The 25,352-nt window shown below is 43.9% G+C and overlaps 1 pseudogene; it reads right to left on the reverse strand.

Annotated features, from left to right (window-relative positions):
- Positions 1-779: 779 nt before the first annotated feature.
- Positions 780-25,352, reverse strand: part of LOC106602899 (BRISC and BRCA1-A complex member 2-like) — a 187,559-nt pseudogene continuing 162,986 nt past the window's right edge.

The raw sequence follows: 25,352 nt of genomic DNA on the forward strand, positions 1-25,352 counted from the left end.
CGTCATTTTAATCATCTCTCTCCAGAGATCCCCGGGTAATTATTCCTACCTTTAATGATTCCGGCCGACTGCCATTGCAATCTCCTAAATAAGGCTGGATTAGTGGATTTGGAGTATTAGCAACAGAGTTGGCAGGCAGGAGACCTCTGTGCCGTGAGTCAGGGAGTGAGAAACACAGCTTCAAAAGGTACCTTGAGCAGCAACCTTGGTAAGATCATTACGAAGACCATATCACTATTAAGAGGTTTAAAGTGAGTGAGAGAGGCGAGTTCCATGTGGACTACGTGATATGACACCTGTGCCTTAGTTTAAATTGAAAGAGTTGCTTACGAGCAACTTATAAGGTTTACTTCAAAGTGTTTCACCTTCAAACTTAAAACCGATTTCTATGAATCGTCGACAATGTTAGCGTCTGTAGATTCCTCACAGCTCACTCCAATTTATATTCATGTATTGAATAATAAAAATACCTTATTTTTAAATATATTTAAAGCTGATAAAAAAAAATTACGATCAAGAGGATTTGCTAAGCCAAAATCTATTAAAGTAAAACAAAATTAATTTTGAACGTGAAGTGAATAAAAAAACTTAAATAAAGACTGCAATCGAGAAGCCTTCGTTAGAGAGGCTGTTACCCCATATCCTCTGTCCTTCCTCTGCACACCCTCCTTCCACTTCTCAAAATAAAGATAGCAGTTTGTCCCCGGGCTGATGAGAGAGACGATTTGAAAGCAGGTCGGCAAAGGTTACCGCGCGAAACATGGAACGCCGCAAAAAAAGACAAAAATTAAAATAATGCTTTTAATATTTTTTTATTAATAGACTTAATGCTATTAAATGCCTCAGATACATTCACCGTATAGTTCCCAATTAGACTTGACAGTTGCTGCATTACCAACAATAAATATAGCAAAGGGCTGGCCCCCGGGCCAGGAAAGACCCCTAACAATGACCCCCTAAGATTTAATGATGAAAACAAGCATGCACACACACTCCCACTCTCTCTTTCACCCTTCCTCCCTCACACAGACCATCCCTCCCTCCCTACTCTCCCTGTTAGTCTCACTCTCTCTCACACACCATCCATCCCTCATTCCCTGTTTCTCTCTCCCTTTCTTTCAAACACAGCTACATTTAGCACAGGCCATAATTTAATCACAGTGCATCAGTGGCTTAGTGACAAGCAATAATAATGAAACAATAAAGAATGTATTTACAGACAGTACAGGATTTCAGGGTTTGTTGGGAATAGGAGTGATTGAGATGGTGGTGAAATGAAAATATAACAGAAAACATTTAGTAACATACGTTCATGGAGTAAGTGAATAAAATATGATCACAGGTCTTTACAAATGAAAAATGGAACATACAGTATTCTCTCCAATGTTCATTGTACTGAGGAATACTTTCAAGGCAAAGATTAAGACAACTGTAGAATGATAAAGTAATGGTACCACTCTAGTAAGAATGTATTATATGAATCAAGATGAACCACTGAAGGTTTTTCCAGAAGATGACCGTATCACATCAAGCTCTAGTTAAAGAGTTCAGGGCCCTTTTCCAGTTTTCTCACAACCAATCAGAAGATCAGAAGTGATGCCTTGTTTGAGGTTGTAGCACCTTGGCTGGGCAAGCCCAACATCAGTCTATTGACAGACCAAGTGGTTCTGAACTACTGACCCTAACCATTTTAGCAACAGCATTTCCTCTCTGTAATTTTTAAGAAAGCTGAAAAAACAACGAAATAAAATGGAAACACAGACAATTCAGGGAAAAGCATAAAACACATGTCTCAACATGGAGTTACAGAGAGTCCCTGTACAGCGTACATTGTCACTTATGTGCAGCGCATTCACACACACTACACTCCTAGAGTTTCACAGTGGCAAAGTCACCTTCCTGAAATTGAGGAATGAAGCTCTTGAAATATGCTCTGTGGAGTGAGAGAGAGAAAGAAAGAAAGATACCAATTAAAAGTAATTTAGAGAGACACAGATTTACTGGGAGTACTACAGTTCTTATCTGACCATAAAAGCACAGCACCAGTTTGTTCTTTCAGCAGTAGAATGTTCTCTCCTGACATGCTGAGAGTATAATCTAAACACAAAACATCTCAACAATTTACCACTGTGAAATCAAGACAGAGAGACCGACGGCTACTCCTGATTATCTCAATGTTCAATCTTCATAATAGAAAATGACAAATTGTGAAGAGCAAGCAAGCAAGTAAAACTAAAAGAAAAACCAAGACAAAAAATGCAATGGAATGACAAGGTACAATAACTTAGAGCTGTCAACATCACCAAACAGTGTGTGCGTGTGTGTTTTCAAGGGCGAGTTTCACTCCAGGTCAGGTAGCCGAGAATATAAACTCTTCTCAGTTATAAACCAGTAGCTGATAGGTTGGAATCCCTGGCATTTGGAATGTTTGCATATTTTGGGCCCTCCACAGTGCCAAACTAAGACTGAAAACTACTTGTCAGCAAAACAGAGATAAGACACTGACTTTCCTTGGAGACTAGCGATGTAAACAAAGAAAATTCCATCTGTTCCATGTAACTATCAACTTTAGGACAAAAACTCAACTATTACAGTTAAGCACTCCTTTGCTGTGCTAAGTAAACACGATAAAGCTAGAGATAAAGCCATTAATTCACGAATAGGGTCAACGGGTTCTTGTTAAATAGAAAATAGGTCAAGTAAATACAATTTGGGAGATCCATACATCTATAATTCTTATTACAAAAAAATCCATATAAATCTTCACCAGTGTGAGTAGTGATATGTGTTTTCAATTAATGTGATTTGATGTCTGTACTGTTAGTGATTATTAGTATGACAGGGATTATTTTGCTTTTCATGTTACCATTATAAATCCAGATAAGTTTAATTGAGATAAAATCTATTTTACGAGGGAGACCTGGTCCAAAGATGGCAGCAGGTTCTAGTTTTGTGCTAGTCGATTGGATTACATGACTTAAACAAATGACTTAGATTTGAATCATTATCATCATGTATTATGGGTAATTACTGTACGGTATAGTAGCTCAAATAGTCATTGTTGTCCAGTATGCTACGGGTGATGTATCCCCAAGGTACAGATCTAAGATCAGCTTCCCCTCCCCCAATCCTAACCATTAGTGAGGAAAAGGCAAAACTGATTCAAGATCAGCATCTAGGGGCAACTTCACCCAGTAGTGTCTTGCCTTACTTGGCTCTTTTGGCCATCTCGTTGCCGTCCCATCGCGGGCTGTAAGGGTAGGACTTCTGCACTTGCCAGTAAAGCTGCCCACTGTTGGTGAAGTGGTACACAGACTGGAATGTCAGGGTGGGCTGGTCCCGTGGGAAGTACAGAGGAAGGTCCACTGGAGGAGGAGGGGTGAGAGAAAGATAGAGAGAGGGAGAAAAAGAGTTTGGGGAGGAAGACATAGTGAGACTGAAAGAAAGAGGTGTGTGTGTGTGTGTGTAACTCACCATGGACAAGGAAACAGAAGTCTTCCCACATGAGGAGAAGAGTGAGCTTGGTGAATCCCTCTGCATCATACTCCACCATCCCCTGCATAAAGCACACACACATTGGCAAACCTTTCTTACATAGACACTGTAATGTGCCCACCATAAAAATCAAATACAATGTTACAGATATGCTTGCTCCCAAAAATGTTTCCTTGCCCTTCTCCCTATTCTCGCTTACATGCGCACGCACACCAGACTCACATTCCAAAGTGACTGAGAAAGGCAGCAATGTACTCTCTCCTCTTGCGGTAGCCTTGAATGATATACTGCACCTGAGAACAGGGGAGGGAGAAAGAGAGAGGGAGAGAAATACCTACGTTATTCTCAGATACCAGCAAATACCAGCTGAAGCAGAACTGTACAATATTAAAATGTTACTTTTTGGTTTGGCATCCTGAAAAGCCAACCAAATAAAGTGAAAATAAAAAGCTATTTAAATCACTTAATCAATTGAGTGACTTGAGTTCAAATTCACCCCAGTTAACCCTGGTTGGTACACATGGATTTTTGCTTATCGAAACGCTGAGATGTCAAACTCAAAGCGTATCAGAGAATGCGTGTACACTTGGGGTCAGACACCAACCTGACGACCCCTTAATGACGCTAATAAGCATGAATCGCACGCATCCACCCACCACACACAAACCAGACTGTTGTAGTGTGTTGATAGCTCTGAGTTGCAGTTGCTGGTGTGTGTGCCTAGCAGGCGCGCTCCAGGTTTGGTCGACTATTGACCGTCCTGGGCAGGTGAGAGAGACTGCGGTGACTGCACTCTAACCACCTTACAGCCCCAGACCGAAATCCCCAATTCTCAATCGCAAAAATAGCATAGTCCAGTCAACCAATGGGTATTCTGCGTCAAAAATCAGTTGTCATTAGTAAAGTATATAAGCATGCACAGAAGGGGAAGTTGCCCTGTACCATAGACAAGACATTAGCTTGTTTTCCTCCAATTCCAATCTTAACCATGCATTTTTCTCAGTCTGCCACACACACACGCACACGCGCACACACACGCACACGCGCACACGCGCACACACGCACACGCACACACGCACACCTCCTGCTGGGAAACACACTACACACAGTGATTCAGACACCCCTATTCAAGTCTATTCGTCTTTGTTTACGTAGGACCAAGTGGGGGGTAGTCACAGCTCTCTGAAAGGCAGCAAGGCCACACTGTCTGTAAAGAGTGTGTTTATTTAGTCACAGCAGGGTGTGTGTTTGGAATTGTGGATCACTGAACTTAAACACACCCGCCCTCCCTGGCATGACAACGGGGAATCAAGCATTCCTATTGGCTATGTGGTAGTCTAACTGACGACAAAAAGGTGAGATCATGCAGCAGGTATTCAATGTGCCCGCACCCAGGACATGCCGCCTCCGCTTCTGGCATGTGTACCTGCCCCTGGAGGGTATTATGCAATGTGTCCGGAAGTGTTTCCTGTAGTAATGTGTAACAATCCTCATTCACCTCATTTCTCTCTCTCTCTCTCTCACACACATACACACACCCTGAAGTTTTGCTTTTCATAATGTGTCAAAATAATGTGTCTCTCACACATCTCAAATCAAATTGTATTTGTCACTTGCGCCTTACCGTGAAATGCTTACTTACAAGCCCTTAACCAACAATGCAGTTCAATAAATAGAGTTAAGAATGACTAAATAAACTAAAGTGAAGTGAAAAAAGAAACAAGAAAATTACATAACAATAACAAGACTATATACAGGGGGTTCCGGCACCGAGTCAATGTGTGGGGGTACAGGTTAGTCAAGGTCATTTGTACATTTAGGTAGGGGTAAAGTGACTATGCATAAATAATAAACAGAGAGTAGCAGCAGTGTAAAAACAAAGGGGGAGGTTCAATGTAAGTAGTCCGGTGGCCATTGATTAATTGTTCAGCAGTCTTATGTCTTGGGAGTAGAAGCTGTTAAGGGGCCTTTTGGTCCTAGACTTGGCGCTCTGGTACCACTCGTGGTGCGGTAGCAGAGAGAACAGTCTATGACGGGTGACTGGAGTCTTTGAAAAACAGTACGTTTCATAAACCAAAAGAATGAAAAAAGAATTACATATTCAGCATCGCATCAGCAAAGGTGACACAGATGTCAGTTGTGCTCTAAATACTGAGTTCAACGGAAGAATGGGTGACTAAAATGACCAAAATAACATGCTATTACATTTTGAGGTCTGACTGATTCACTGATTCATGTCTCCCACACCTTTAGTGTGCTTCATTGTGAATGCTTGTCCCTGAATGGAATTTCATCCAACAAATTCTCATGTGCTGTTTGGATTTTGGTTCAATTTAGTCTGTGTCTGGCCAGGTAAAAGATAGTACTTTCTTCTTTCACAATACAATTTAACATAATCCGGTCCAATGGGAGCCTGATGAAGACCTGGTGGTCTAAACATTGTCTAATCAATTCACATGGGAGCATAATGCTCCAAGTCTATCGATATGCAGATGTTATTTATTTTCTATTCATCAAAAAACTCAATGAATAATTGACATCCTGTTTTGTGGAGAAAAGCAGTTGGATGCTTACACACGTACTTTCTGCTTCTATTTGATTGAGTAACATCGACCTATTCCCTTCTCTCTCTCTCTTCACCATGTTGTGCTGCTCTTTTCTTCCCACTGGCTTACAGGAAAACCAAACAGGCCACGTTGCATGCATGAGCATTGCAAAATAAATTAACGCATGCATGTTAGTCAATCATTTTATCCACACTGCTCGCGCATGTCAACAAGCATTTGTGTTGCCAAACACTAAAATAGAAAATAGGTTTTATTTAAGATGTTTGACGCACTGCAATTCCTGTGTCTCCCATCTACCCACATGGGCATACAAACCCACGTTCTAGATAGCACCTTTTTTTACAAGAGTGTAGCCTACAATATCTGTGCTTCCGCCTCCCGAGGCTGCGCTCCCAGTCCCCAGCTCAAAAAAATCTCCCTTATTGATGAACTTTTTTAGGGACATGAAAATTATCCTACCGAGGCTTGAGGCTACAACACAACGAAAAATGGTATTTGGGTCTTGGTGGTAAATGGTTTTATCTCATCAATAACACTACCCAGATAAAAGTTTTTTGCTTTATCTAAATAAAGTCTAAATATATTTGTTATTAAATATATAATGTCACGCCTTTCACCTCCACTTAGCATTGGCTTAATTTAAGCACCACCTCTACTCGAGTTGATTGGACACAAATATTTTATTTCCATTATCAGTGGACATGAATACAGTCACCAAAGATTCTGTCATACCTTGTTGGTGAGGAGCTGGCAGACTTGAGGTACATAATCGATAGTCATAGTCATAGTACATTGATGGTAAATGGTTTTATCTCATCAATAACACTACCCAGATACATTTTTTTTGCTTTATCTAAATAAAGTCTAAATATATTTGTTATTAAATATATAATGTCACGCCTTTCACCTCCACTTAGCATTGGCTTAATTTAAGCACCACCTCTACTCGAGTTGATTGGACACAAATATTTATTTACATTATCAGTGGACATGAATACAGTCACCAAAGATTCTATCATACCTTGTTGGTGAGGAGCTGGCAGACTTGAGGTACATAGTCGATGAGGCAAACTCCACTAGGGAATGCTGGGATGTGTAGTGCAGAGGAACCTCCCAGGGCGCTGATGGACAGAAAGAAAAAGAAAGAGTTAAACTACGGTACACAGCAATTCAATTCATATCACTACTAAGACCCTAGCCAGCAGATTGCTTACGGCCATGCTAGGGTCGGACAGGCTTCCTGTGTAGATTAAGACACTGCTTACAGCCGCGCTAGGGTCAGACAGGCTTCCTGTGTAGATTAAGACACTGCGTAGGTGTATTTCTCCATATGTATCCTTCTCACAGTATACAAACCCCTCCAAAGCCTAATTTGAACAGCTGAAAAACACACACAACCCCTCAAAGAGAAGGGGAAGGTTTCTGGCACCATGCTTGACGCAAATCAGCCAAAAAGAAGATAGTCATGTGCCCATTCAGCCTGGCCTCAGAGCCATAGGAAACATAATATAAGTATTTCTGAGCACCTCCAAGACATATTATACACTCCATGACCAAAAGGATGTGGACACCTGCTCATCGAACACCTCTTTCAAAATCATGGGTATTAATATGTAATTGGTCCCCCCTTTTCTGCAATAACAGTCTTCACTCATCTGGGAAGGCTTTCCACTAGATGTTGGAACATTGCGGCGGGGACTTAATTCCATTCAGCCATATGAGCATTAGTGGGATCGAACACTGACGTTGGGCGATTTGGCCTGGCTTGCAGTCTGCGTTCCAATTCATCCCAAAGGTGTTCGATGGGGTTGAGGTCAGGGCTCTGTACAGGCCAGTCAAGTTCTTCCACACCGATCTCGACAAACCATTTCTGTATGGATCTCGCTTTGTGCAAGGGTGCATTGTCATGCTGAAACAGGAAAGGGCCTTCCCCAAACTGTTGCCACAAAGTTGAAAGCACAGAATCATCTAGAATGTCATTGTATGCTGTAGTGTTAAGATTTCCCTTCAATGGAACTAAGGGGCCTAGAGCAAACCATGAAAAACAGCCCAAGACCATTATTTCTCCTCCATCAAACTTGACATTTGCTACTATGCATTTGGGCAGGTACTCCAATGGTGGCGAGCTTTACACCAGTCCACCCAATGCTTGGCATTGCGCATGGTGATCTTGGGGTTGTGTGCGGCTGTTCGGCCATGGAAACCCATTTAATGAAGCTACTGATGAACAGTTCTTGTGCTGACGTTGCTTTCAGAGGCAATTTGGAACTCGGTAGTGAGTGGCTTGGGTTTTGCTCTGACATGCACTGTCAACTGTGGGACCTTATATAGACGTGTGCCTTTACAGGTGTGTACCTTTACAAATCATGTCCAATCAATTGAATTTACCACAGGTGGACTCCAATCAAGTCGTAGAAACATCTGAAGGATGATCAATGGTAACAGGACACACCCGAGCTCAATTTCGAGTCTTATAGCAAAATAAGGTACTTATGTAAATACGTTTTTTTTTTTTATACATCTGCAAAAAAATCTAAAAAGCTGTTTTTCGCTTTGTCATTATGGGGTATTGTGTGTAGAATGATGAGGAAACATTTGTATTTAATACATTTTAAAATAAGACTGTAACGTAACAAAATGTGGAAAAAGTCACGAGGTCTGAATACTTTCCGAATGCACTGTACTTTGTGTATTTCATATTTTATATTTCTTATTTTTATTTCTTGTGTACTTTTTTCTAGTAGTACATTATTATTGATTATTGCATTGTTGGGTTTTGAGTTTGCAAGAAAGGCATTTCACTGTGCTTGTGCATGTGACATTAAAACTTGAAAATGTCAGCAACGGGTGTGGCTGAAATAGGCTACTTTTGTATATATGGTGTATGTGCTAATGGTCTAGTAGTTGCTATAGACAGAAATTAGAGTAGGGAGGTAGGTCGGGGAGGATGGGTGGGCGTATACTGCGACCGCCTACCAATCCAAAAGTTGTGTGTTCGAGTCGCGGACAACTAGCATTAACCCTAAACTTCTAACCACCTACGTAAATTCTCCCTGTAATTCTCCTTTGTTGTTACAGTGCAACAAGCAACCTGGTCTCAGAGAAGGACATATTTAACCTTTATTTAACTAGGCAAGTCAGTTAAGAACAAATTATTATTTACAATGAGGGCCTACCCCGGCCAACGCTGGGACAATTGTGCGCCGCCCTATGGGACTCCCAATCACGACTGGATGTGACGCAGCCTGGATTTGAACCGGGACTGCAGTGATGCCTCTTGCACTGAGATGCAGTGCCTTAGACCACTGCGCCACTCGTGAGCCCATTTAATACTACACGTCCTCCAAGATGTATGATGTTACATTATCCAGTTGGCACGCTATTGTACGTCCGGGTAAGACGTATGATACTACGTCCTCTAATTCGTATGATATTGTACAGAAGGGGTCATAGCTTAAACCATGCAACTACACTCTCTAGAGCCGGAGGGGTCATTGTGAGAAGTCACGTCCTGTCTTGTGAGGACCACTGTATTTTTCTCTTTGTTTTTTCAACTGACGTCCTCTGCTCTGGTCTTGCAGCGTCGCTGCGTTGGTGATTAGCGCACGTTTGTTTAATCAGGAAAACCGACAGTTCGTTCGACCCTGGGATGGCAAACCGACCAACGGTCATAATTCCTCGTTTTTCTTCTCCTTTGCTCCGTGGGCAAAAGAGAGGGATGAACCAGTGGGCTTGTTGGAGGTCCCTGGCTGAAGCAGTTTTGTGGGACAAGTTTTGCGGGACAGTCATAGGTGAATGATTATGATCGGCATTGACGTGACTTGAGTATCCTCGTAACTGACTGACTGCTCTTTTTACTGCTGAACTATCACGGGTAGGATATATCAGAGGTCAAACATGCTGCCACGGAGCCTCGGGGGCGGGATGCGTGTTTGACAAGGGATCACGACGGCCCAATAGAAATCATAAACCATGTTTTTTCATTGTGTCAATTAGATTGAATGTCATTATAAGGCAGTATTTGGTGTTCTACAGTAGTGGTGTTGTGTTTCACCTTTTAACAAGAATATGACTAATAGTCCTGGGTTCACATAGTATTTTCTTTCAAATATTTGATTGAGCCTGCATGGAGTGCCAGACGAACAGGGTTTACACCTTTGGGGATATTCTGTTTCTTCTATAGCTCCAGACAAGCTCAATCAAGAGCAACCAAATGTTTTTCCGAAAGAAAACAAACACTATTTGAACCCAGGCCCATATTCAGGTCTCTACATAACTTTATTAGTTATATGTTTATATGCAACGTTCTGAACATTTCACCTTACTGAACACAACACTGATGGCCCAAAACCACAAGGTGTGGTGGGAAAGGATGATGAAATGATAATGATGATGACATCGTATGGGTCAGACTGAGGTTGTAACTGAAAAAAACATTTGAAAAAGTCACACTGCAATATCCAGGCATGAGGAGGAGTTGCCTGAGCGCATTGTGGGAGGCAGTTAATGTAAGCCATGGATGTTCATCAGTAGATTCATCATGTCTAAAATTCTTTGGGAGTCTTCTTACTGGCAGGCCTCATTTATAAACTGACGACTGTGCGGATTTTACACAATGTGGGCTGTGACCGCTTCCCTTTAATGCAGTTTTGCAAAGCAACCAATTGCGGTTTAGCAACTTTCTAGTGTTGCTCATGATTTAGATACGGTATGAGTCAAAAGTTGGACACACCTACTTTTTCTTTATTTTTGCTATTTTATACATTGTAGAATAATAGTGAAGACATCAAAACATTGAAATAACACATATGGAACCATGTAGTAACCCAAAAACTTTTGAACAAACCAAAATATATTTCAGATTTGAGATTCTTCAAAGTAGCCACCCTTTGCCTTGATAACAGCTTTGCACACTTTTGGCATTCTCTCAACCAGCTTCATAAGGTAGTCACCTGGAATGCATTTCAATTAAAAAGTGTGCCTTGTTAAAAGTTCATATGTGGAATTTCTTTCCTTGACTACCACAGCATTCTGTAGCGATATGCCATGTTTTTCCAACAGAACAATGAACCAAAACACACCTCCAGGGTGTGTAGGGGCTATTTGACCAAGGAGAGTGATGGAGTGCTGCATCAGATGACCTGGTCTCCACAATCACCCAACCTCAAACCAATTGAGATGGTTTGGGATGAGTTAGACCGCAGAGGGAAGAAAAAGCAGCCAACAAGTGCTCAGCATATGTGGGAACTCCTTCAAGAACTCCTTCAATGTCAAGCGTGTGCAAAGCTGTCATCAAGGCAAAGGGTGGCTACTTTGAAGAATCTCAAATATAACATTTCTTTTGATTTGTTTAACACTTTTTTGGTTACTACTTGATTCCATATGTGTTATTTCATAGTGTTGATGTCTTCAGTATTATTCTACAATGTAGAAAATAGTAAAAATAAAGATAAAACGTGGAATGAGTAGTTGTGTCCAAACTTTTGACTTGTACTGTATATATAGTGTATGTAATGCATTGGAAAATGTAATTAATGCATTTGAAAAACATTCTGAAATACATTTTAGAATATATTTCCACATGTATTTATCTATATATTTAAAAATGTATTCGGAAATGTTTAATAAAATATATTACAACATTCATTTAAATGTATTCTGTAAGAAATATTTTAATTAAAATGCATGGCAAATATAAAAGTAGACCAAATCATATTGTCACAAAAAGGTGCTTGTCTCCACAATTAAATCTAATTACAATTTAAATTAAACACAACATAACTCATTAACTGGTGTGATAATCCATTTCACGGGAGGCCAAAAAGCACTATGAAAAGCCACGCCCCCAACAAGCCATGCTTCCAAGTCTTCTAATAGGATGCCACTGCTACAATATACACTGAGTATACAAAACATTAGCAACACCTGCTCTTTCCATGACATAGACTGACCAGGTAAATCCAGGTATGATCCTTTATTGATGTCACTTGTTAAATACACTTCAATCAGTGTAGATGAAACATGTTAAAGAAGGATTTTTAAGCCTTGAGACAATTGAGACATGGATTGTGTATGTGTTCCATTCAGAGGTGAATGGGCAAGACAAAATATTTAAGTGCCTTTGAACGGGGTATGGTAATAGGTGCCAGGCACACCGGTTTGAGTGTTAAGAACTGCAACGCTGCTGAGTTTTTCATGCTCAACAGTTTCCTGTGGGTATCAAGAATGGTCCAACACCTAAACGGCATCAAGCCAACTTAACACAACTGTTGGAGTCAACATGGGCCAGCATCCCTGTGGAATGCTTTCTAACCCTTGTAGAGTCCATGCCCTGATGAATTGAGGCTGTTCTGAGGGTAAAAGGGGGTGATTCCTAATTCGGCTTCTTAAATTACTCTACGTATTGATACATGGAAATCATTTTTGGGGCCACCAAGCCAAAACTTTGGCAGTGATATCATTTAAAATGTGTTGAATAAAAAATCACTTTTGATTTCACCTAATTTTAACAAACTTCATAAAAACCAACCATCTAATGAGTGAACATGTAGTTATTCTGAAACATTCCTGCATTCTGAGTGTAGTTTTGACATGGCCAGATCAACAGTTGGGGCAATAGAATACATAATAATATAATACGCATATAGATTAAGTTTACCATTTTTAACAGATTGACCAATGGTGTTTATATAAATAGTGAAGAGAATAGGTCCCAAAATCAACCCTTGTGGTACACCATTATTTACATCATGAAATTCAGACTTAACCACATCAATCACGATGACCTGTCTGAACTCAGGCGTATTGAGGACAACTTATTCAATAAAATAGCATGATTAACAGTATCAAAAGCTTTTGACAGATCCACAAACAAAGCACCACATTCAATCTTAGTGTTTAAAGCATTGAAAAGATCATTAAAAACTAAAGTGGTTGCTGTATGCCCAGGCCTAAAACCTGATTGGTTTACATTCAAAATACATTAATTAGACAAAAAAGAGCAAAGTTGTACATTTACCAAGGATTCAAGAATCTTAGCTAGACAAGGAAGCCTTGAAATAGGGTGATAATTATTAAGATTACCACTACCTCCTTATGGAATGGCAGCACAAGAGCTGATTTCCATACTTTTGGAATATTTCCTGATAACAATGTTAAATAAATAATGTGGGTTATAGAGCCAACAATAATGGGCGCAGCACACTTAATCCAATACTGTGATCCAATTGCTCGGACTCTGTGGATTTCTTGTTGTCTATTGCTAGAAAAGCATCCAGGACTTATTTTTTCTGTAAATAGCCTAAAATAAAAGCTTTCACTATAATTTCTCTGATCATTCAGCAAGTTTCCCCTATCAGCATCCAGCCCAATATCATTGTGAATAGCCTTAGAAGTTATTTGAAAGAGATAGCCCGCTGAAATAAAAATGGTGATTAAATGCACAAGTGATGGTGTTTTTTTCCGTAATGAGACTAGTGTCTGAATTAATTTGTTGTGGCAGAGAGGAGGAAGTAGAACCCTTCAGGGATTTGAACATTTTCCAGAATTTAGCTGGGTTCCCATTACAATCCGAAAGAGAGATAACATAATAATCAAATTTAGCCTTTCTGATTAGTCTTACATAATGTTTCCTAAGTTGCTTTAAAGCTTGCCATTCGTGGACTAAGCCTGTGTTCCTGGCCTTGACCCAAGCATCATCTCTTTTATGAATGACTTCTGATAATTCAGGAGTGTACCAGGCATTCGATTTACCTTTAACCCTTCATTTTTTGAAAGGAGCATGATTATCCACAATAGTATTGAAGACATCTTCAAAAAGGCTGAAAGCTAAGTCAGGTTCAGGGATAGCTGAAATACAATCAAGGTCACTAAAATAAAGATAATGTAAAAAAACCTGTTCACTGAAGTTTTTAGTTCCTCTTTGTGATGACACAAGGCTTAGATTTTCAAACACAAATAAATTGTCAATGGTCACACATGTCTTGGGCGAAGACACCAGTAGAAACATATCTCCCTGGTGTAGTCGTTAAGATATGATCAATCAGAGTTGTCTTTCAAATCAAATCAAACTTTTTTGCCACGTGCTGAATACAACAAGTGTAAACTTTACTGTGAAATGCTTACTTACAAGCCCTTAATCAACAGTGCAGTTCAAGAAGAAGAAAATATTTACCAAGTAGGCTAAAATAAAAAGTAATAATAAAAGTAACACACTAAGAATAACGAGGCAATATAAAGGGGGCACCGGTACCGAGTCAGTGTGCAGGGGTACAGACTAGTTAAGGTTATCTGTACATGTAGGTGGGGGCGAAGGATCTTTAGGGTTGGGCCATGTAGGCTTAGTCACCAGCTGGGTTGGTTAAAATCATTACACATGTATTTTAGATTGTCTGAAGCCTGCATTTCCCAATCATAATGTAGGTCACCCAGGATAACTTCCGATATAATAAAAGACGACAACAAACTAGTGTTGGCACAGGTTAGACGAGGGAGGACGGGTGACTCCTATGACAGTTATGGATATTTATATTTAGATATTACATTTTTCAGTAAAGAGAGAAATTATTTTTAATAAGAATGGCCACTCCACCACCTCTTCTTTTTAAAACATTTTTATTTCACCTTTATTTAACCAGGTAGGCAAGTTGAGAACAAGTTCTCATTTACAATTGCGACCTGGCCAAGATAAAGCAAAGCAGTTCGACAACATACAAAAACACAGAGTTACACATAGAGTAAAATAACATACAATCAATGATGCAGTAGAAAAAGATAAGACTATATACAATGTGAGCAAATGATGTGAGATAAGGGAGGTAAAGGCAAAAAAAGCCATGGTGGCAAAGTAAATAAAGTATAGCAAGTAAAACACTGGAATGGTAGATTTATATTTTGAAGAAAGTTCAAAGTTAAAATATAAATAATATGGTGCAAAGGAGCAAAATAAATAAAATAAATAAATACAGTAGGGGAAGAGGTAGTAGTTTGGGCTAAATTATAGATGGGCTATGTACAGGTGCAGTGATCTGGGAGCTGCTCTGATAGCTGGTGCTTAAAGCTAGTGAGGGAGATAAGTGTTTCCAGTTTCAGAGATTTTTGTAGTTCGTTCCAGTCATTGGCAACAGAGAACTGGAAGGAGAGACGACCAAAGGAGGAGTTGGCTTTAGGGGTGACCAGAGAGATATACCTGCTGGAGCGCGTGCTACAGGTGGGTGCTGCTATGGTAACCAGTGAGCGGAGATAAGGGGGGACTTTACCTAGCAGGGTCTTGTAGATGACCTGGAGCCAATGTGTTTGGCGACGATTATGAAGCGAAGGCCAGCCAACGAGAGCGTACAGGTCGCAGTGGTGGGTAGTATATGGGGCTTTGGTGACAAAACGGATGGCACTGTGATAGACTGCATCCAGCTTGTTGAGTAGGGTATTGGAGGCTATATTGTAAATGACATCGCCGAAGTCGAGGATTGGTAGGATGGTCAGTTTTACGAGGGTATGTTTGGCAGCATGAGTGAAGGATGATTTGTTGCAAAATAGGAAGCCAATTCTAGATTTAACTTTGGGTTGGAGATGATTGATGTGAGTCTGGAAGGAGAGTTTACAGTCTAACCAGACACCTAGGTATTTGTAGTTGTCCACAAATTCTAGTCAGAACCGTCCAGAGAAGTGATGCTGGACAGGCGGGCAGGTGCAGGCAGCGATCGGTTGAAGAGCATGCATTTAGTTTTACTTGTGTTTAGGAGCAGTTGTAGACCATGGAAGGAGAGTTGAATGGCATTGAAGCTCGTCTGGAGGGTTGTTAACACAGTGTCCAAAGAAGGGCCAGAAGTATACAGAATGGTGTCGTCTGCGTAGAGGTGGATCAGAGATTCACCAGCAGCAAGAGCGACATCATTGATGTATACAGAGAAAAGAGTTGGCCCAAGAATTGAACCCTGTGGTACCCCCATAGAGACTGCCAGAGGTCCGGACAGCAGGCCCTCCGATTTGACACACTGAACTCTATCAGAGAAGTAGTTGGTGAACCAGGCGACGCAATCGTTTGAGAAACCAAGGCTACTGAGTCTGCCGATGAGGATGTGGTGATTGACGGAGTCGAAAGCCTTGGCCAGGTCAATGAATACGTCTGCACAGTATTGTTTCTTATCGATGGCGGTTATGATGTCGTTTAGGACCTTGAGCGTGGCTGAGGTGCACCCATGACCAGCTCTGAAACCAGATTGCATAGCAGAGAGGGTGCGGTGGGATTCGAAATGGTCGGTAATCTGTTTGTTGACTTGGCTTTCGAAGACCTTAGAAAGGCAGGGTAGGATGGATATAGGTCTGTAGCAATTTGGGTCAAGAGTGTCACCTCCTTTGAAGAGGGGGATGACAGCAGCTGCTTTCCAATCTATGGGAATCTCAGACGACACGAAAGAGAGGTTGAACAGGCTAGTAATAGGGGTTGCAATAATTTCGGCAGATAATTTTAGAAAGAAAGGGTCCAGATTGTCAAGCCCTGCTGATTTGTAGGGGTCCAGATTTTGCAGCTCTTTCAGAACATCAGCTGAATGGATTTGGGAGAAGGAGAAATGGGGGAGGCTTGGGCGAGTAGCTGTGGGGGGTGCAGTGCTGTTGAATGCAGTAGGGGTAGTTAGGTGGAAAGCATGGCCAGCCGTAGAAAAATGCTTATTGAAATTCTCAATTATAGTGGGCTTATCGGTGGTGACAGAGTTTCCTATCCTCAGTGCAGTGGGCAGTTGGGAGGAGGTGTTCTTATTCTCCACGGAATTTACAATGTCCCAGAAATGTTTAGAGTTTGAGTTGCAGGAAGCAAATTTCTGTTTGAAAAAGCTAGCCTTGGCGTTTCTAACTGCCTGTGTGTATTGGTTTCTAACTTCCCTGAAAAGTTGCATATCGCGGGGGCAGTTCGATGCTGGTTAAGGGCAGTCAAGTCTGGGGAGAACCAAGGGCTATATCTGTTCCTGGTTCTAAATTTCTTGAAAGGGGCATGCTTATTTAAGATGGTGAGGAAGGCATTTAAAAAAAATAACCAGGCATCCTCTACTGAAGGGATGAGGTCAATATCCTTCCAGGATACCAGGGCCAGGTCGATTAGAAAGGCTTGCTCGTTGAAATGTTTCAGGGACCGTTTGACACTGATGAGTGGAGGTCGTTTGACCGCTGACCCATTACGGGTGCAGGCAATGAGGCAGTGATCGCTGAGATCTTGGTTGAAAACAGCAGAGGTGTATTTAGAGGGCACGTTGGTTAGGATGATATCTATGAGGGTGCCAGTGTTTGCGGCTTTGGGGTTGTACCTGGTGGGTTCATTAATAATGTGTGTGAGATTGAGGGCATCAAGCTTGGATTGTAGGATGGCTGGGGTGTTAAGCATGTCCCAGTTTAGGTCACCTAGTAGCACAAGCTCTGAAGATTGATGGGGGGCAATTAGTTCACATATGGTGTCCAGAGCACAGCTAGGGGCCGAGGGGGGTCTATAGCAGGCGGCGACGGTGAGAGACTTGTTTTTGGAGAGGTGGATTTTTAAAAGTAGAAGTTCAAATTGTTTGGGTACAGACCTGGATAGCAGGACAGAACTCTGCAGGCTATCTCTGCAGTAGATTGCAACACCGCCCCCTTTGGTCGTTCTATCTTGTCTGAAAACGTTGTAGTTAGGGATGAAGATTTCAGAGTTTTTGGTGGACTTCCTATGCCAAGATTCAGACACAGCTAGGACATCCGGGTTGGCAGAGTGTGCTAAAGCAGTGAATAAAACAAACTTAGGGAGGAGGCTTCTAATGTTAACATGCATGAAACCAAGGTTATTACGGTTACAGAAGTCATCAAAAGAGAGCGCCTGGGGAGTAGGAGTGGAGCCAGGCACTGCAGGGCCTGGATTTACCTCTACATCCCCAGAGGAGCAGAGAAGAATGAGTATGAGGGTACGGCTGAAAGCTATAAGAATTGGTTGTCTGTGACATCCAGAATAGAGAGAAAAAGGAGCAGGTTTCTGGGGGCGATAAAATAGCTTCAAGGTATAATTTACAGACAAAGGTATGGTGGGATGTGAATACAGAGGAGGTAAACCTAGGCATTTAGTGATTATGAGAGAGATATTGTCTCTAGAAACATCATTGAAACCAGAAGATGTCATAGCATGTGTGGGTGGAGGAACTGAGAGGTTGGATAAGGTATAATGAGCAGGGCTAGAGGCTCTACAGTGAAATAAGCCAATAAACACTTACCAGAACAGCAATGGACATTGCATATTGACATTAAGGAGAGGCATGCTTAGCCGAGTGATCAAAGGGTCCAGTGAGATTCAGACAGCTAGCCGGGCCATAGGTAGCAAGCTGGTGGAAGATGGAGGGAGGTCTGTTTTTAACCACCTCGTGCATTTCCGTCTATGGGTTAGTGGGGTTCCGTGTGGAAGGGGGGACCTGTCCAAGTTGGCAAAATAGTTAGTTATAGTGGCCCAAGAAAAGTGTCCGATAGACCTATTCAGATCGCAGCCGATAAGACAGCTAACGATTAGCCGGCCGCAGATGGGTGATCAGGTTACGTCGCGACGGAGGGGCCAGTTGGATAACTCCCTCGGGCAGATAACGTCGGTGGTCCAGTCGTGAAGGCCCGATGGGGCTCCGCATCGGCAGTAAAACGGGTCAGGAAAGGTGATTGTAGCCCAGGAGACACTTCAGCTGGCTAGCTCAGGAAAAGCCCACGAGTGGCTGACGGAACTCTTCAGCTGGCTAGCTCCGGAATAATGTGTGTTAATTCCGGGACCGGCGTTGCCAATAGTCACTCAGGTAGCAGCTAGTTAGCTGCAAGATCCAGGTGTAAATGTCCAGAGCCTGCGGTAGAAATCGGGGAAAGGAGAGAGAATAGGTCCGGTATGCTCTGGTCTGAGTCGCGCTGTACAAAACCTGGCGATAGCTTTTCGAGCTAATGGATAGCTGCGGACAGCGAACCGTGGCTAGCTGAACTCCAACGTTAGCCAGTGAAAATGGCTAACCTCTGGCTAGCTTCTGTTGTGGATTTCAGATGAGGTAAATAATACTTTATTTTTTAAATTGGTAAGGCGGGTTGCAGGAGAGTGCTTTGAGGTTGAGTTTTTAGAAGAAAAAAATGTAAAAAGATATGTGAAGAAAAATATGTAAATATATATATACACGGGACACGACAAGAGGAGGGTAAAGGACGTCTGAACTGCTACGCCATCTTGGAATATAGTATAATAATAGTATATGGGGCTTTGGTGACAAAACGGACGGCACTGTGATAGACTGCATCCAATTTGCTGAGTAGAGTGTTGGAGGCTATTTTGTAAATGACATCTCCGAAGTCAAGGATTGGTAGGATAGTCAGTTTTACGAGGGTATGTTTGGCAGCATGAGTGAAGGATGCTTTGTTGCGAAATAGGAAGCCGATTCTAGATTACATTTTGGATTGGAGATGCTTAATGTGAATCTGTAAGGAGAGTTTACAGTCTAACCAATACAAAAAAATACAAAAAATAAAAATGCATGAAATGAAATGTATGAAATGTATGCATTCACTACTGTAAGTCGCTCTGGATAAGAGCGTCTGCTAAAATGACTAAAATGTAAATGTAAAATGTAACCAGACACCTAGGTATTTGTAGTTGTCCACATATTCTAAGTCATAACCGTCCAGAGTAGTGATGCTGGACGGGCGGGCAGGTGTGGGCAGCGATCGGTTGAAGAGCATGCATTTAGCTTTACTTGCATTTAAGAGCAGTTGGAGGCCACGGAAGGAGAGTTGTATGGCATTGAAGCTCGTCTGGAGGTTAGTTCACACAGTGTCCAAAGAAGGGCCAGAAGTAAACAAAATGGTGTCGTCTGCGTAGAGGTGGATCAGAGGATCACCAGCAGCAAGAGCGACAACATTGATGTATACAGAGAAACGAGTCGGCCCGAGAATTGAAACCTGTGGCACCCCCATAGAGACTGCCAGAGGTCCGGACAACAGGCCCTCCGATTTGACACACTGAACTCTGTCTGAGAAGTAGTTGGTGAACCAGGCGAGGCAGTCATCTGCCGATAAGAATATGGTGATTGACAGAGTCGAAAGCCTTGGCCAGGTTGATGAATACACCTGCACAGTACTGTCTCTTATTGATGGCGGTTATAATATCGTTTAGGACCTTGAGAGTGGCTGAGGTGCACCCATGACCAGCTCGGAAACCAGATTGCATAGCGGAGAAGGTACGGTGGGATTCGAAATGGTCGGTGATCTGTTTGTTAACTTGGCTTTCTGTAAGGGGTTTAACTGGCGGCAGAGAAGTCAGACGCAGGAGAGAAATAACTGTGTTTCCAACGGCACAGTTTATTACAAAAAACCCACCAGAAAACATAATAATAAAAATCAATGGGTAAACATAACCCGACGCACACCAGTACAGACGTACATTTACATTTTACATTTTAGTCATTTAGCAGACGCTCTTATCCAGAGCGACTTACAGTAGTGAATACATTTCATACATTTTTTTTCCTCCGTACTGGTCCCCCGTGGGAATCGAACCCACAACCCTGGCGTTGCAAACACCATGCTCTACCAACTGAGCCACACGGGACCGTACACACGTACACAAACACTTACAATAAACAATCTCCGACAAGGACATGAGGGGAAACAGAGGGTTAAATACACAACATGTAATTGATGGGATTGGAACCAGGTGTGAAGGAAGACAATACAAAACCAATGGAAAATGAAAAATGGATCAGTGATGGCTAGAAGGTCGGTGACGTCGACCGCCGAACACCGCCAGAACAAGGAGAGGGACGCCCGACGTCTCGAATCCAGTATGGAACGAACAGAGTACGCCGGGGCCCCCTCTATGTCCAGAGGGGGCAGAGGAACCTCCCGCACCTCAGACTCCTGGAGCGGGCTAGGCACCACCGGCCTGAGGAGAGACACATGGAACGAGGGGTTAATGCGGTAATCGGGGGTAAGCTGTAACCTGTAACATACCTCGTTCACTCTCCTCAGGACTTTAAATGGCCCCACAAACCACGGACCCAGCTTCCGACAGGGCAGGCGGAGGGGCAGGTTTCGGGTTGAGAGCCAGACCCGGTCCCCCGGTGCGAACACCGGGGCCTCACTGCGGTGACGGTCTGCGCCAACTTTCTAGCGCAGTACGGCGTGCTGAAGATGGACATGGGCGGCGTCCCATGTCTCCTCCGCGCGCCGGAACCAGTCGTCCACCGCAGGAGCCTCGGTCTGACTCTGATGCCAAGGAGCCAGAACCGGCTGATACCCCAATACACACTGGAAGGGAGAAAGGTTAGTGGAGGAGTGGCGGAGCGAGTTCTGGGCCATCTCTGCCCAGGGCACGAACGCTGCCCACTCCCCCGGCCGGTCCTGGCAATAAGACCTCAGAAACTTACCCACATCCTGGTTAACTCTCTCCACCTGCCCGTTACTCTCGGGGTGAAAACCTGAGGTAAGGCTGACCGAGACCCCCAGACGTTCCATGAACGCCCTCCAGACCCTCGATGTGAACTGGGGACCCCGATCAGACACTATATCCTCAGGCACCCCGTAGTGCCGGAAGACGTGTGTAAATGGAACCTCCGCAGTCTGTAAGGCCATAGGGAGACCGGGCAAAGGGAGGAGACGACCAGGGTCATGGTGTTACCCTGTGAAGGAGGAAGATCAGTCAGGAAATCCACGACAGGTGCGACCATGGCCGTTGTGGAACGGGTAAGGGTTGTAACTTACCTCTGGGCAGGTGTCTAGGAGCCTTGCACTGGGCGCACACCAAGCAGGAGGTAACATAAACCCTCACGTCCTTAGCTAAAGTGGGCCACCAGTACTTTCCACTAAGACAGCGCACCGTCAGACCGATACCAGGATGACCAGTCTCCTCGCCGCCCGGATGTACTCCAGATTGCGGTGGTCAGTCCAGATGAGAAAAGGGTGTTTAGCCCCCCCAAGCCAATGTCTCCACGCCTTCAAGGCCTTGACAACAGCCAACAGCTCCCGGTCCCCCACATCATAGTTTTGCTCTGCCAGGCTGAGCTTCTTCGAGAAGAAGGCACAGGGGCGGAGCTTCGGTGGCGTACCCGAGCGCTGAGAGAGCACCGCTCCTATCCCAGCCTCGGACGCGTCCACCTCCACTATGAATGCCAAAGAGGGATCCGGATGGGCCAACACGGGAGCCGAGGTAAACAGAGCCCTCATGTGACTAAAAGCCCTGTCTGCCTCAGCTGACCACTGCAAGCGCACCGGGCCCCCCTTCAGCAGTGAGGTAATGGGAGCCGCCAGCTGACCAAAACCCCGGATAAACCTCCGGTAGTAGTTGGCAAATCCTAAGAACCGCTGCACCTCCTTTACCGTGGTGGGAGTCGGCCAATTACGCACGGCTGCAATGTGGTCACTCTCCATCTCCACCCCTGAAGTGGAAATGCGATACCCTAGGAAGGAGACGGACTGTTGGAAGAACAGGCATTTCTCAGCCTTGATGTACAGGTCATGCTCCAACAGGCGACCAAGCACTCTCAAAATGTCATCAATATACACCACTACACCCTGCCCATGCATGTCCCTGAAAATCTCGTCTACAAAGGCTTGGAAGACTGATGGCGCATTCATCAACCCGTACGGCATGAAGAGGTACTCATAGTGCCCAGAGGTACTACTGAAAGCCGTCTTCCACTCGTCTCCCTCTCGGATATGCACCAGGTTGTAAGCGCTCCTGAGATCTAGTTTAGTGAAGAAGCGCGCCCCGTGCATTGACTCTATCCCTGTAGCTATGAGCGGTAGCGGGTAACTATACCTCACAGTGATCTGATTCAGATAGTCAATACACGGGCACAGACTCCCCTCCTTCTTCTTCACAAAAAATAAACTTGAGGAGGTGGGTGAAGTGGAGGACCGAATGTACCCCTCACGCAGGGATTCGGAGACATAGCCTTCCATAGCCTCCATCTCTGCCTGTGAGAGGGGATACACGTGACTCCTGGGAAGTGCAGCGTCTACCAGGAGGTCTATCGCACAATCGCCCCGTCAATGAGGTGGTAATTGAGTCGCCTGCTTTTTGGAGAAGGAGAGAGCCAAATCGGCATATTCAGGGGGAATGCGCACGGTGGAGACCTGGTCTAGACTCTCCACTATTGTAGCACCAACGGAAACCCCTAAACACCTACCTGAGCACTCTCGCGACCACCCTGTGAGAGCCCTCAGTGGCCAAGAAACAGTGGGGTTATGACAAGCTAACCAGGGTAGGCCCAGCACCAAGGGAAACGCAGGATTCAATAAGGAAGAGCCTAATTCTCTCCGTATGACCCCTGCGTCACCATGCCCAAAGGCGCGGTGACCTCCCTAATCAACCCTGACCCTAATGGTTGACTATCTAAGGCGTGAACGGGGAAGGGCACATCCACGGGAACAATGGGGGTCCCTAAACTATGAGCAAACGCTCTATCAATGAAATTCCCAGCCGCGCCTGAATCTACGAGCGCCTTATGCTGGGAATGCGGAGAAAACTCAGGAAAAGTGACAGACACAAACATATGTGCAACAGAGGGCTCTGGGTGAGAATGGTGCCGGCTCACCTGGGGTGATGCCAGAGCGCCCTGCCTGCTGCCTCGATTCCCAGAGGAACCAACCCGGCACCGACCGGCAGTGTGACCTCTGCGGCCACAGATGGTGCATGAGTGGGAACCCCCTCCGGTCTCCCTGCGCACCGCCCCTCCCAGCTCCATGGGTATCGGAGAGGGGGTGCGGGAGGATGGAAACACCAGACCCTGATCTGGACGTCCGCGAGTAGCCAGCAGGTTGTCCAGCCGGATGGTCAGGTCCACCAGCTGGTTGAACGTGAGGGTGGTGTCTCTGCAGGCCAGCTCCCGACGGAAGTCCTCACGCAGACTGCAATGGTAATGGTCGATCAGGACCCTGTTGTTCCATCCCGCACCGGCAGCCAGAGTCCTAAACTCCAGGGCGAACTCCTGGACGCTCCTCGTCTCTTGCCTCAGATGGTAGAGGCGTTCTGAGCAGACCACAGTGGGCTTCTCTTTTGAGCCAAGAATAGCAGATCTAAGAGTGGAGTTCAAATGAATGGGTACAAGATCACATCTGACAACACCCCTGGTAGTATAGACAACAGTACAACAATAACACTTAGAAAGGATGGGAGGTCTTGGGTGCCCCTGGTGTAAAGGACTTCAGCATTAATATTAGTGCTAACAGGGGAAGGAAAGTGTCTCATCAAAAGCTGAAAAAGGTCAAAAATGAATTTTGAATATTTTGTTAAATACGACGTTCCGATCGCTCCCCATCAATTCTTTGACCCAAAGGGTTCCCAAAGTTCCCATAGACCTAAATCCATGTGTACAGTATATCTCCTGTTTTGGGCTAATTAATGACACTCCCTACTCAGAATTTCATGAGAAGACTTTGGCCCATGGCAACATGTTCCTGCAACCCTGCTATTCTAGTTACTGTCCTGACATGCCAAAAAGAGTTTCCAAAGAAACTTTAGTCACGACAGAACATTTTCTAGAGAAACTTTATCTGTGACAAAGACAGATTCCACAATCCAAAGAACCTCAAGAGCATAAGGTAAAATGGTGCCCTAGTAAAAAATAATTCCCTTGAAAATATTGTTCTAGGAATTGTGGGTGACGTAGTCTCATGAAACTGCCTCTGTCATAGTCAGAACCCAAATCAGGTCACACTGGGAGGGATTATGCTGGATCCACCAGGGACACAAAAAGCATGACAGGGGTGAGGGTGAAGTCAGGCAGCATGATGTTCTGTAGAACAAAGGATCTCCTCCACACAGTGTGCAACCTGGAGCTCTTTGGGTGCTTTTGATATACATGAGGTGCATTGCGGAACACTCACAATTCTTTTGGTGTGTGTGTGTGTGTGTGTGTGCATGTGGAGTGTTCTGGTGGATGCCTGCGGCTATGTTAAGTATGCAGCTCCCTCTGGATATGAGTCCAACCAGAGGGAGGGCGTTATAGCTATGGCTACAGTACAAAGACTATAGAGGAAAACTGCAAAGAACTTGGGAGCTTAAAGCACACAAACACAAAAGCACACTAAGAAATACATTTGTGGAGGCACACATAGATCATAGAAGCACATACATAAAGACACATGTGCAATGCACATTACAAACACAGACACACACAGACAAAGGCACTTGCATTCACAAGGGGCACGCATGCGCGCACACACACACACACACACACACACACACACACACACACACACACACACACACACACACACACACACACACACACACACACACACACACACACACACACACACACA

The sequence above is a fragment of the Salmo salar genome, chromosome ssa01 (genome assembly GCF_905237065.1).
Source record: "Salmo salar chromosome ssa01, Ssal_v3.1, whole genome shotgun sequence".
Taxonomy (NCBI): Eukaryota; Metazoa; Chordata; class Actinopteri; order Salmoniformes; family Salmonidae; genus Salmo; species Salmo salar.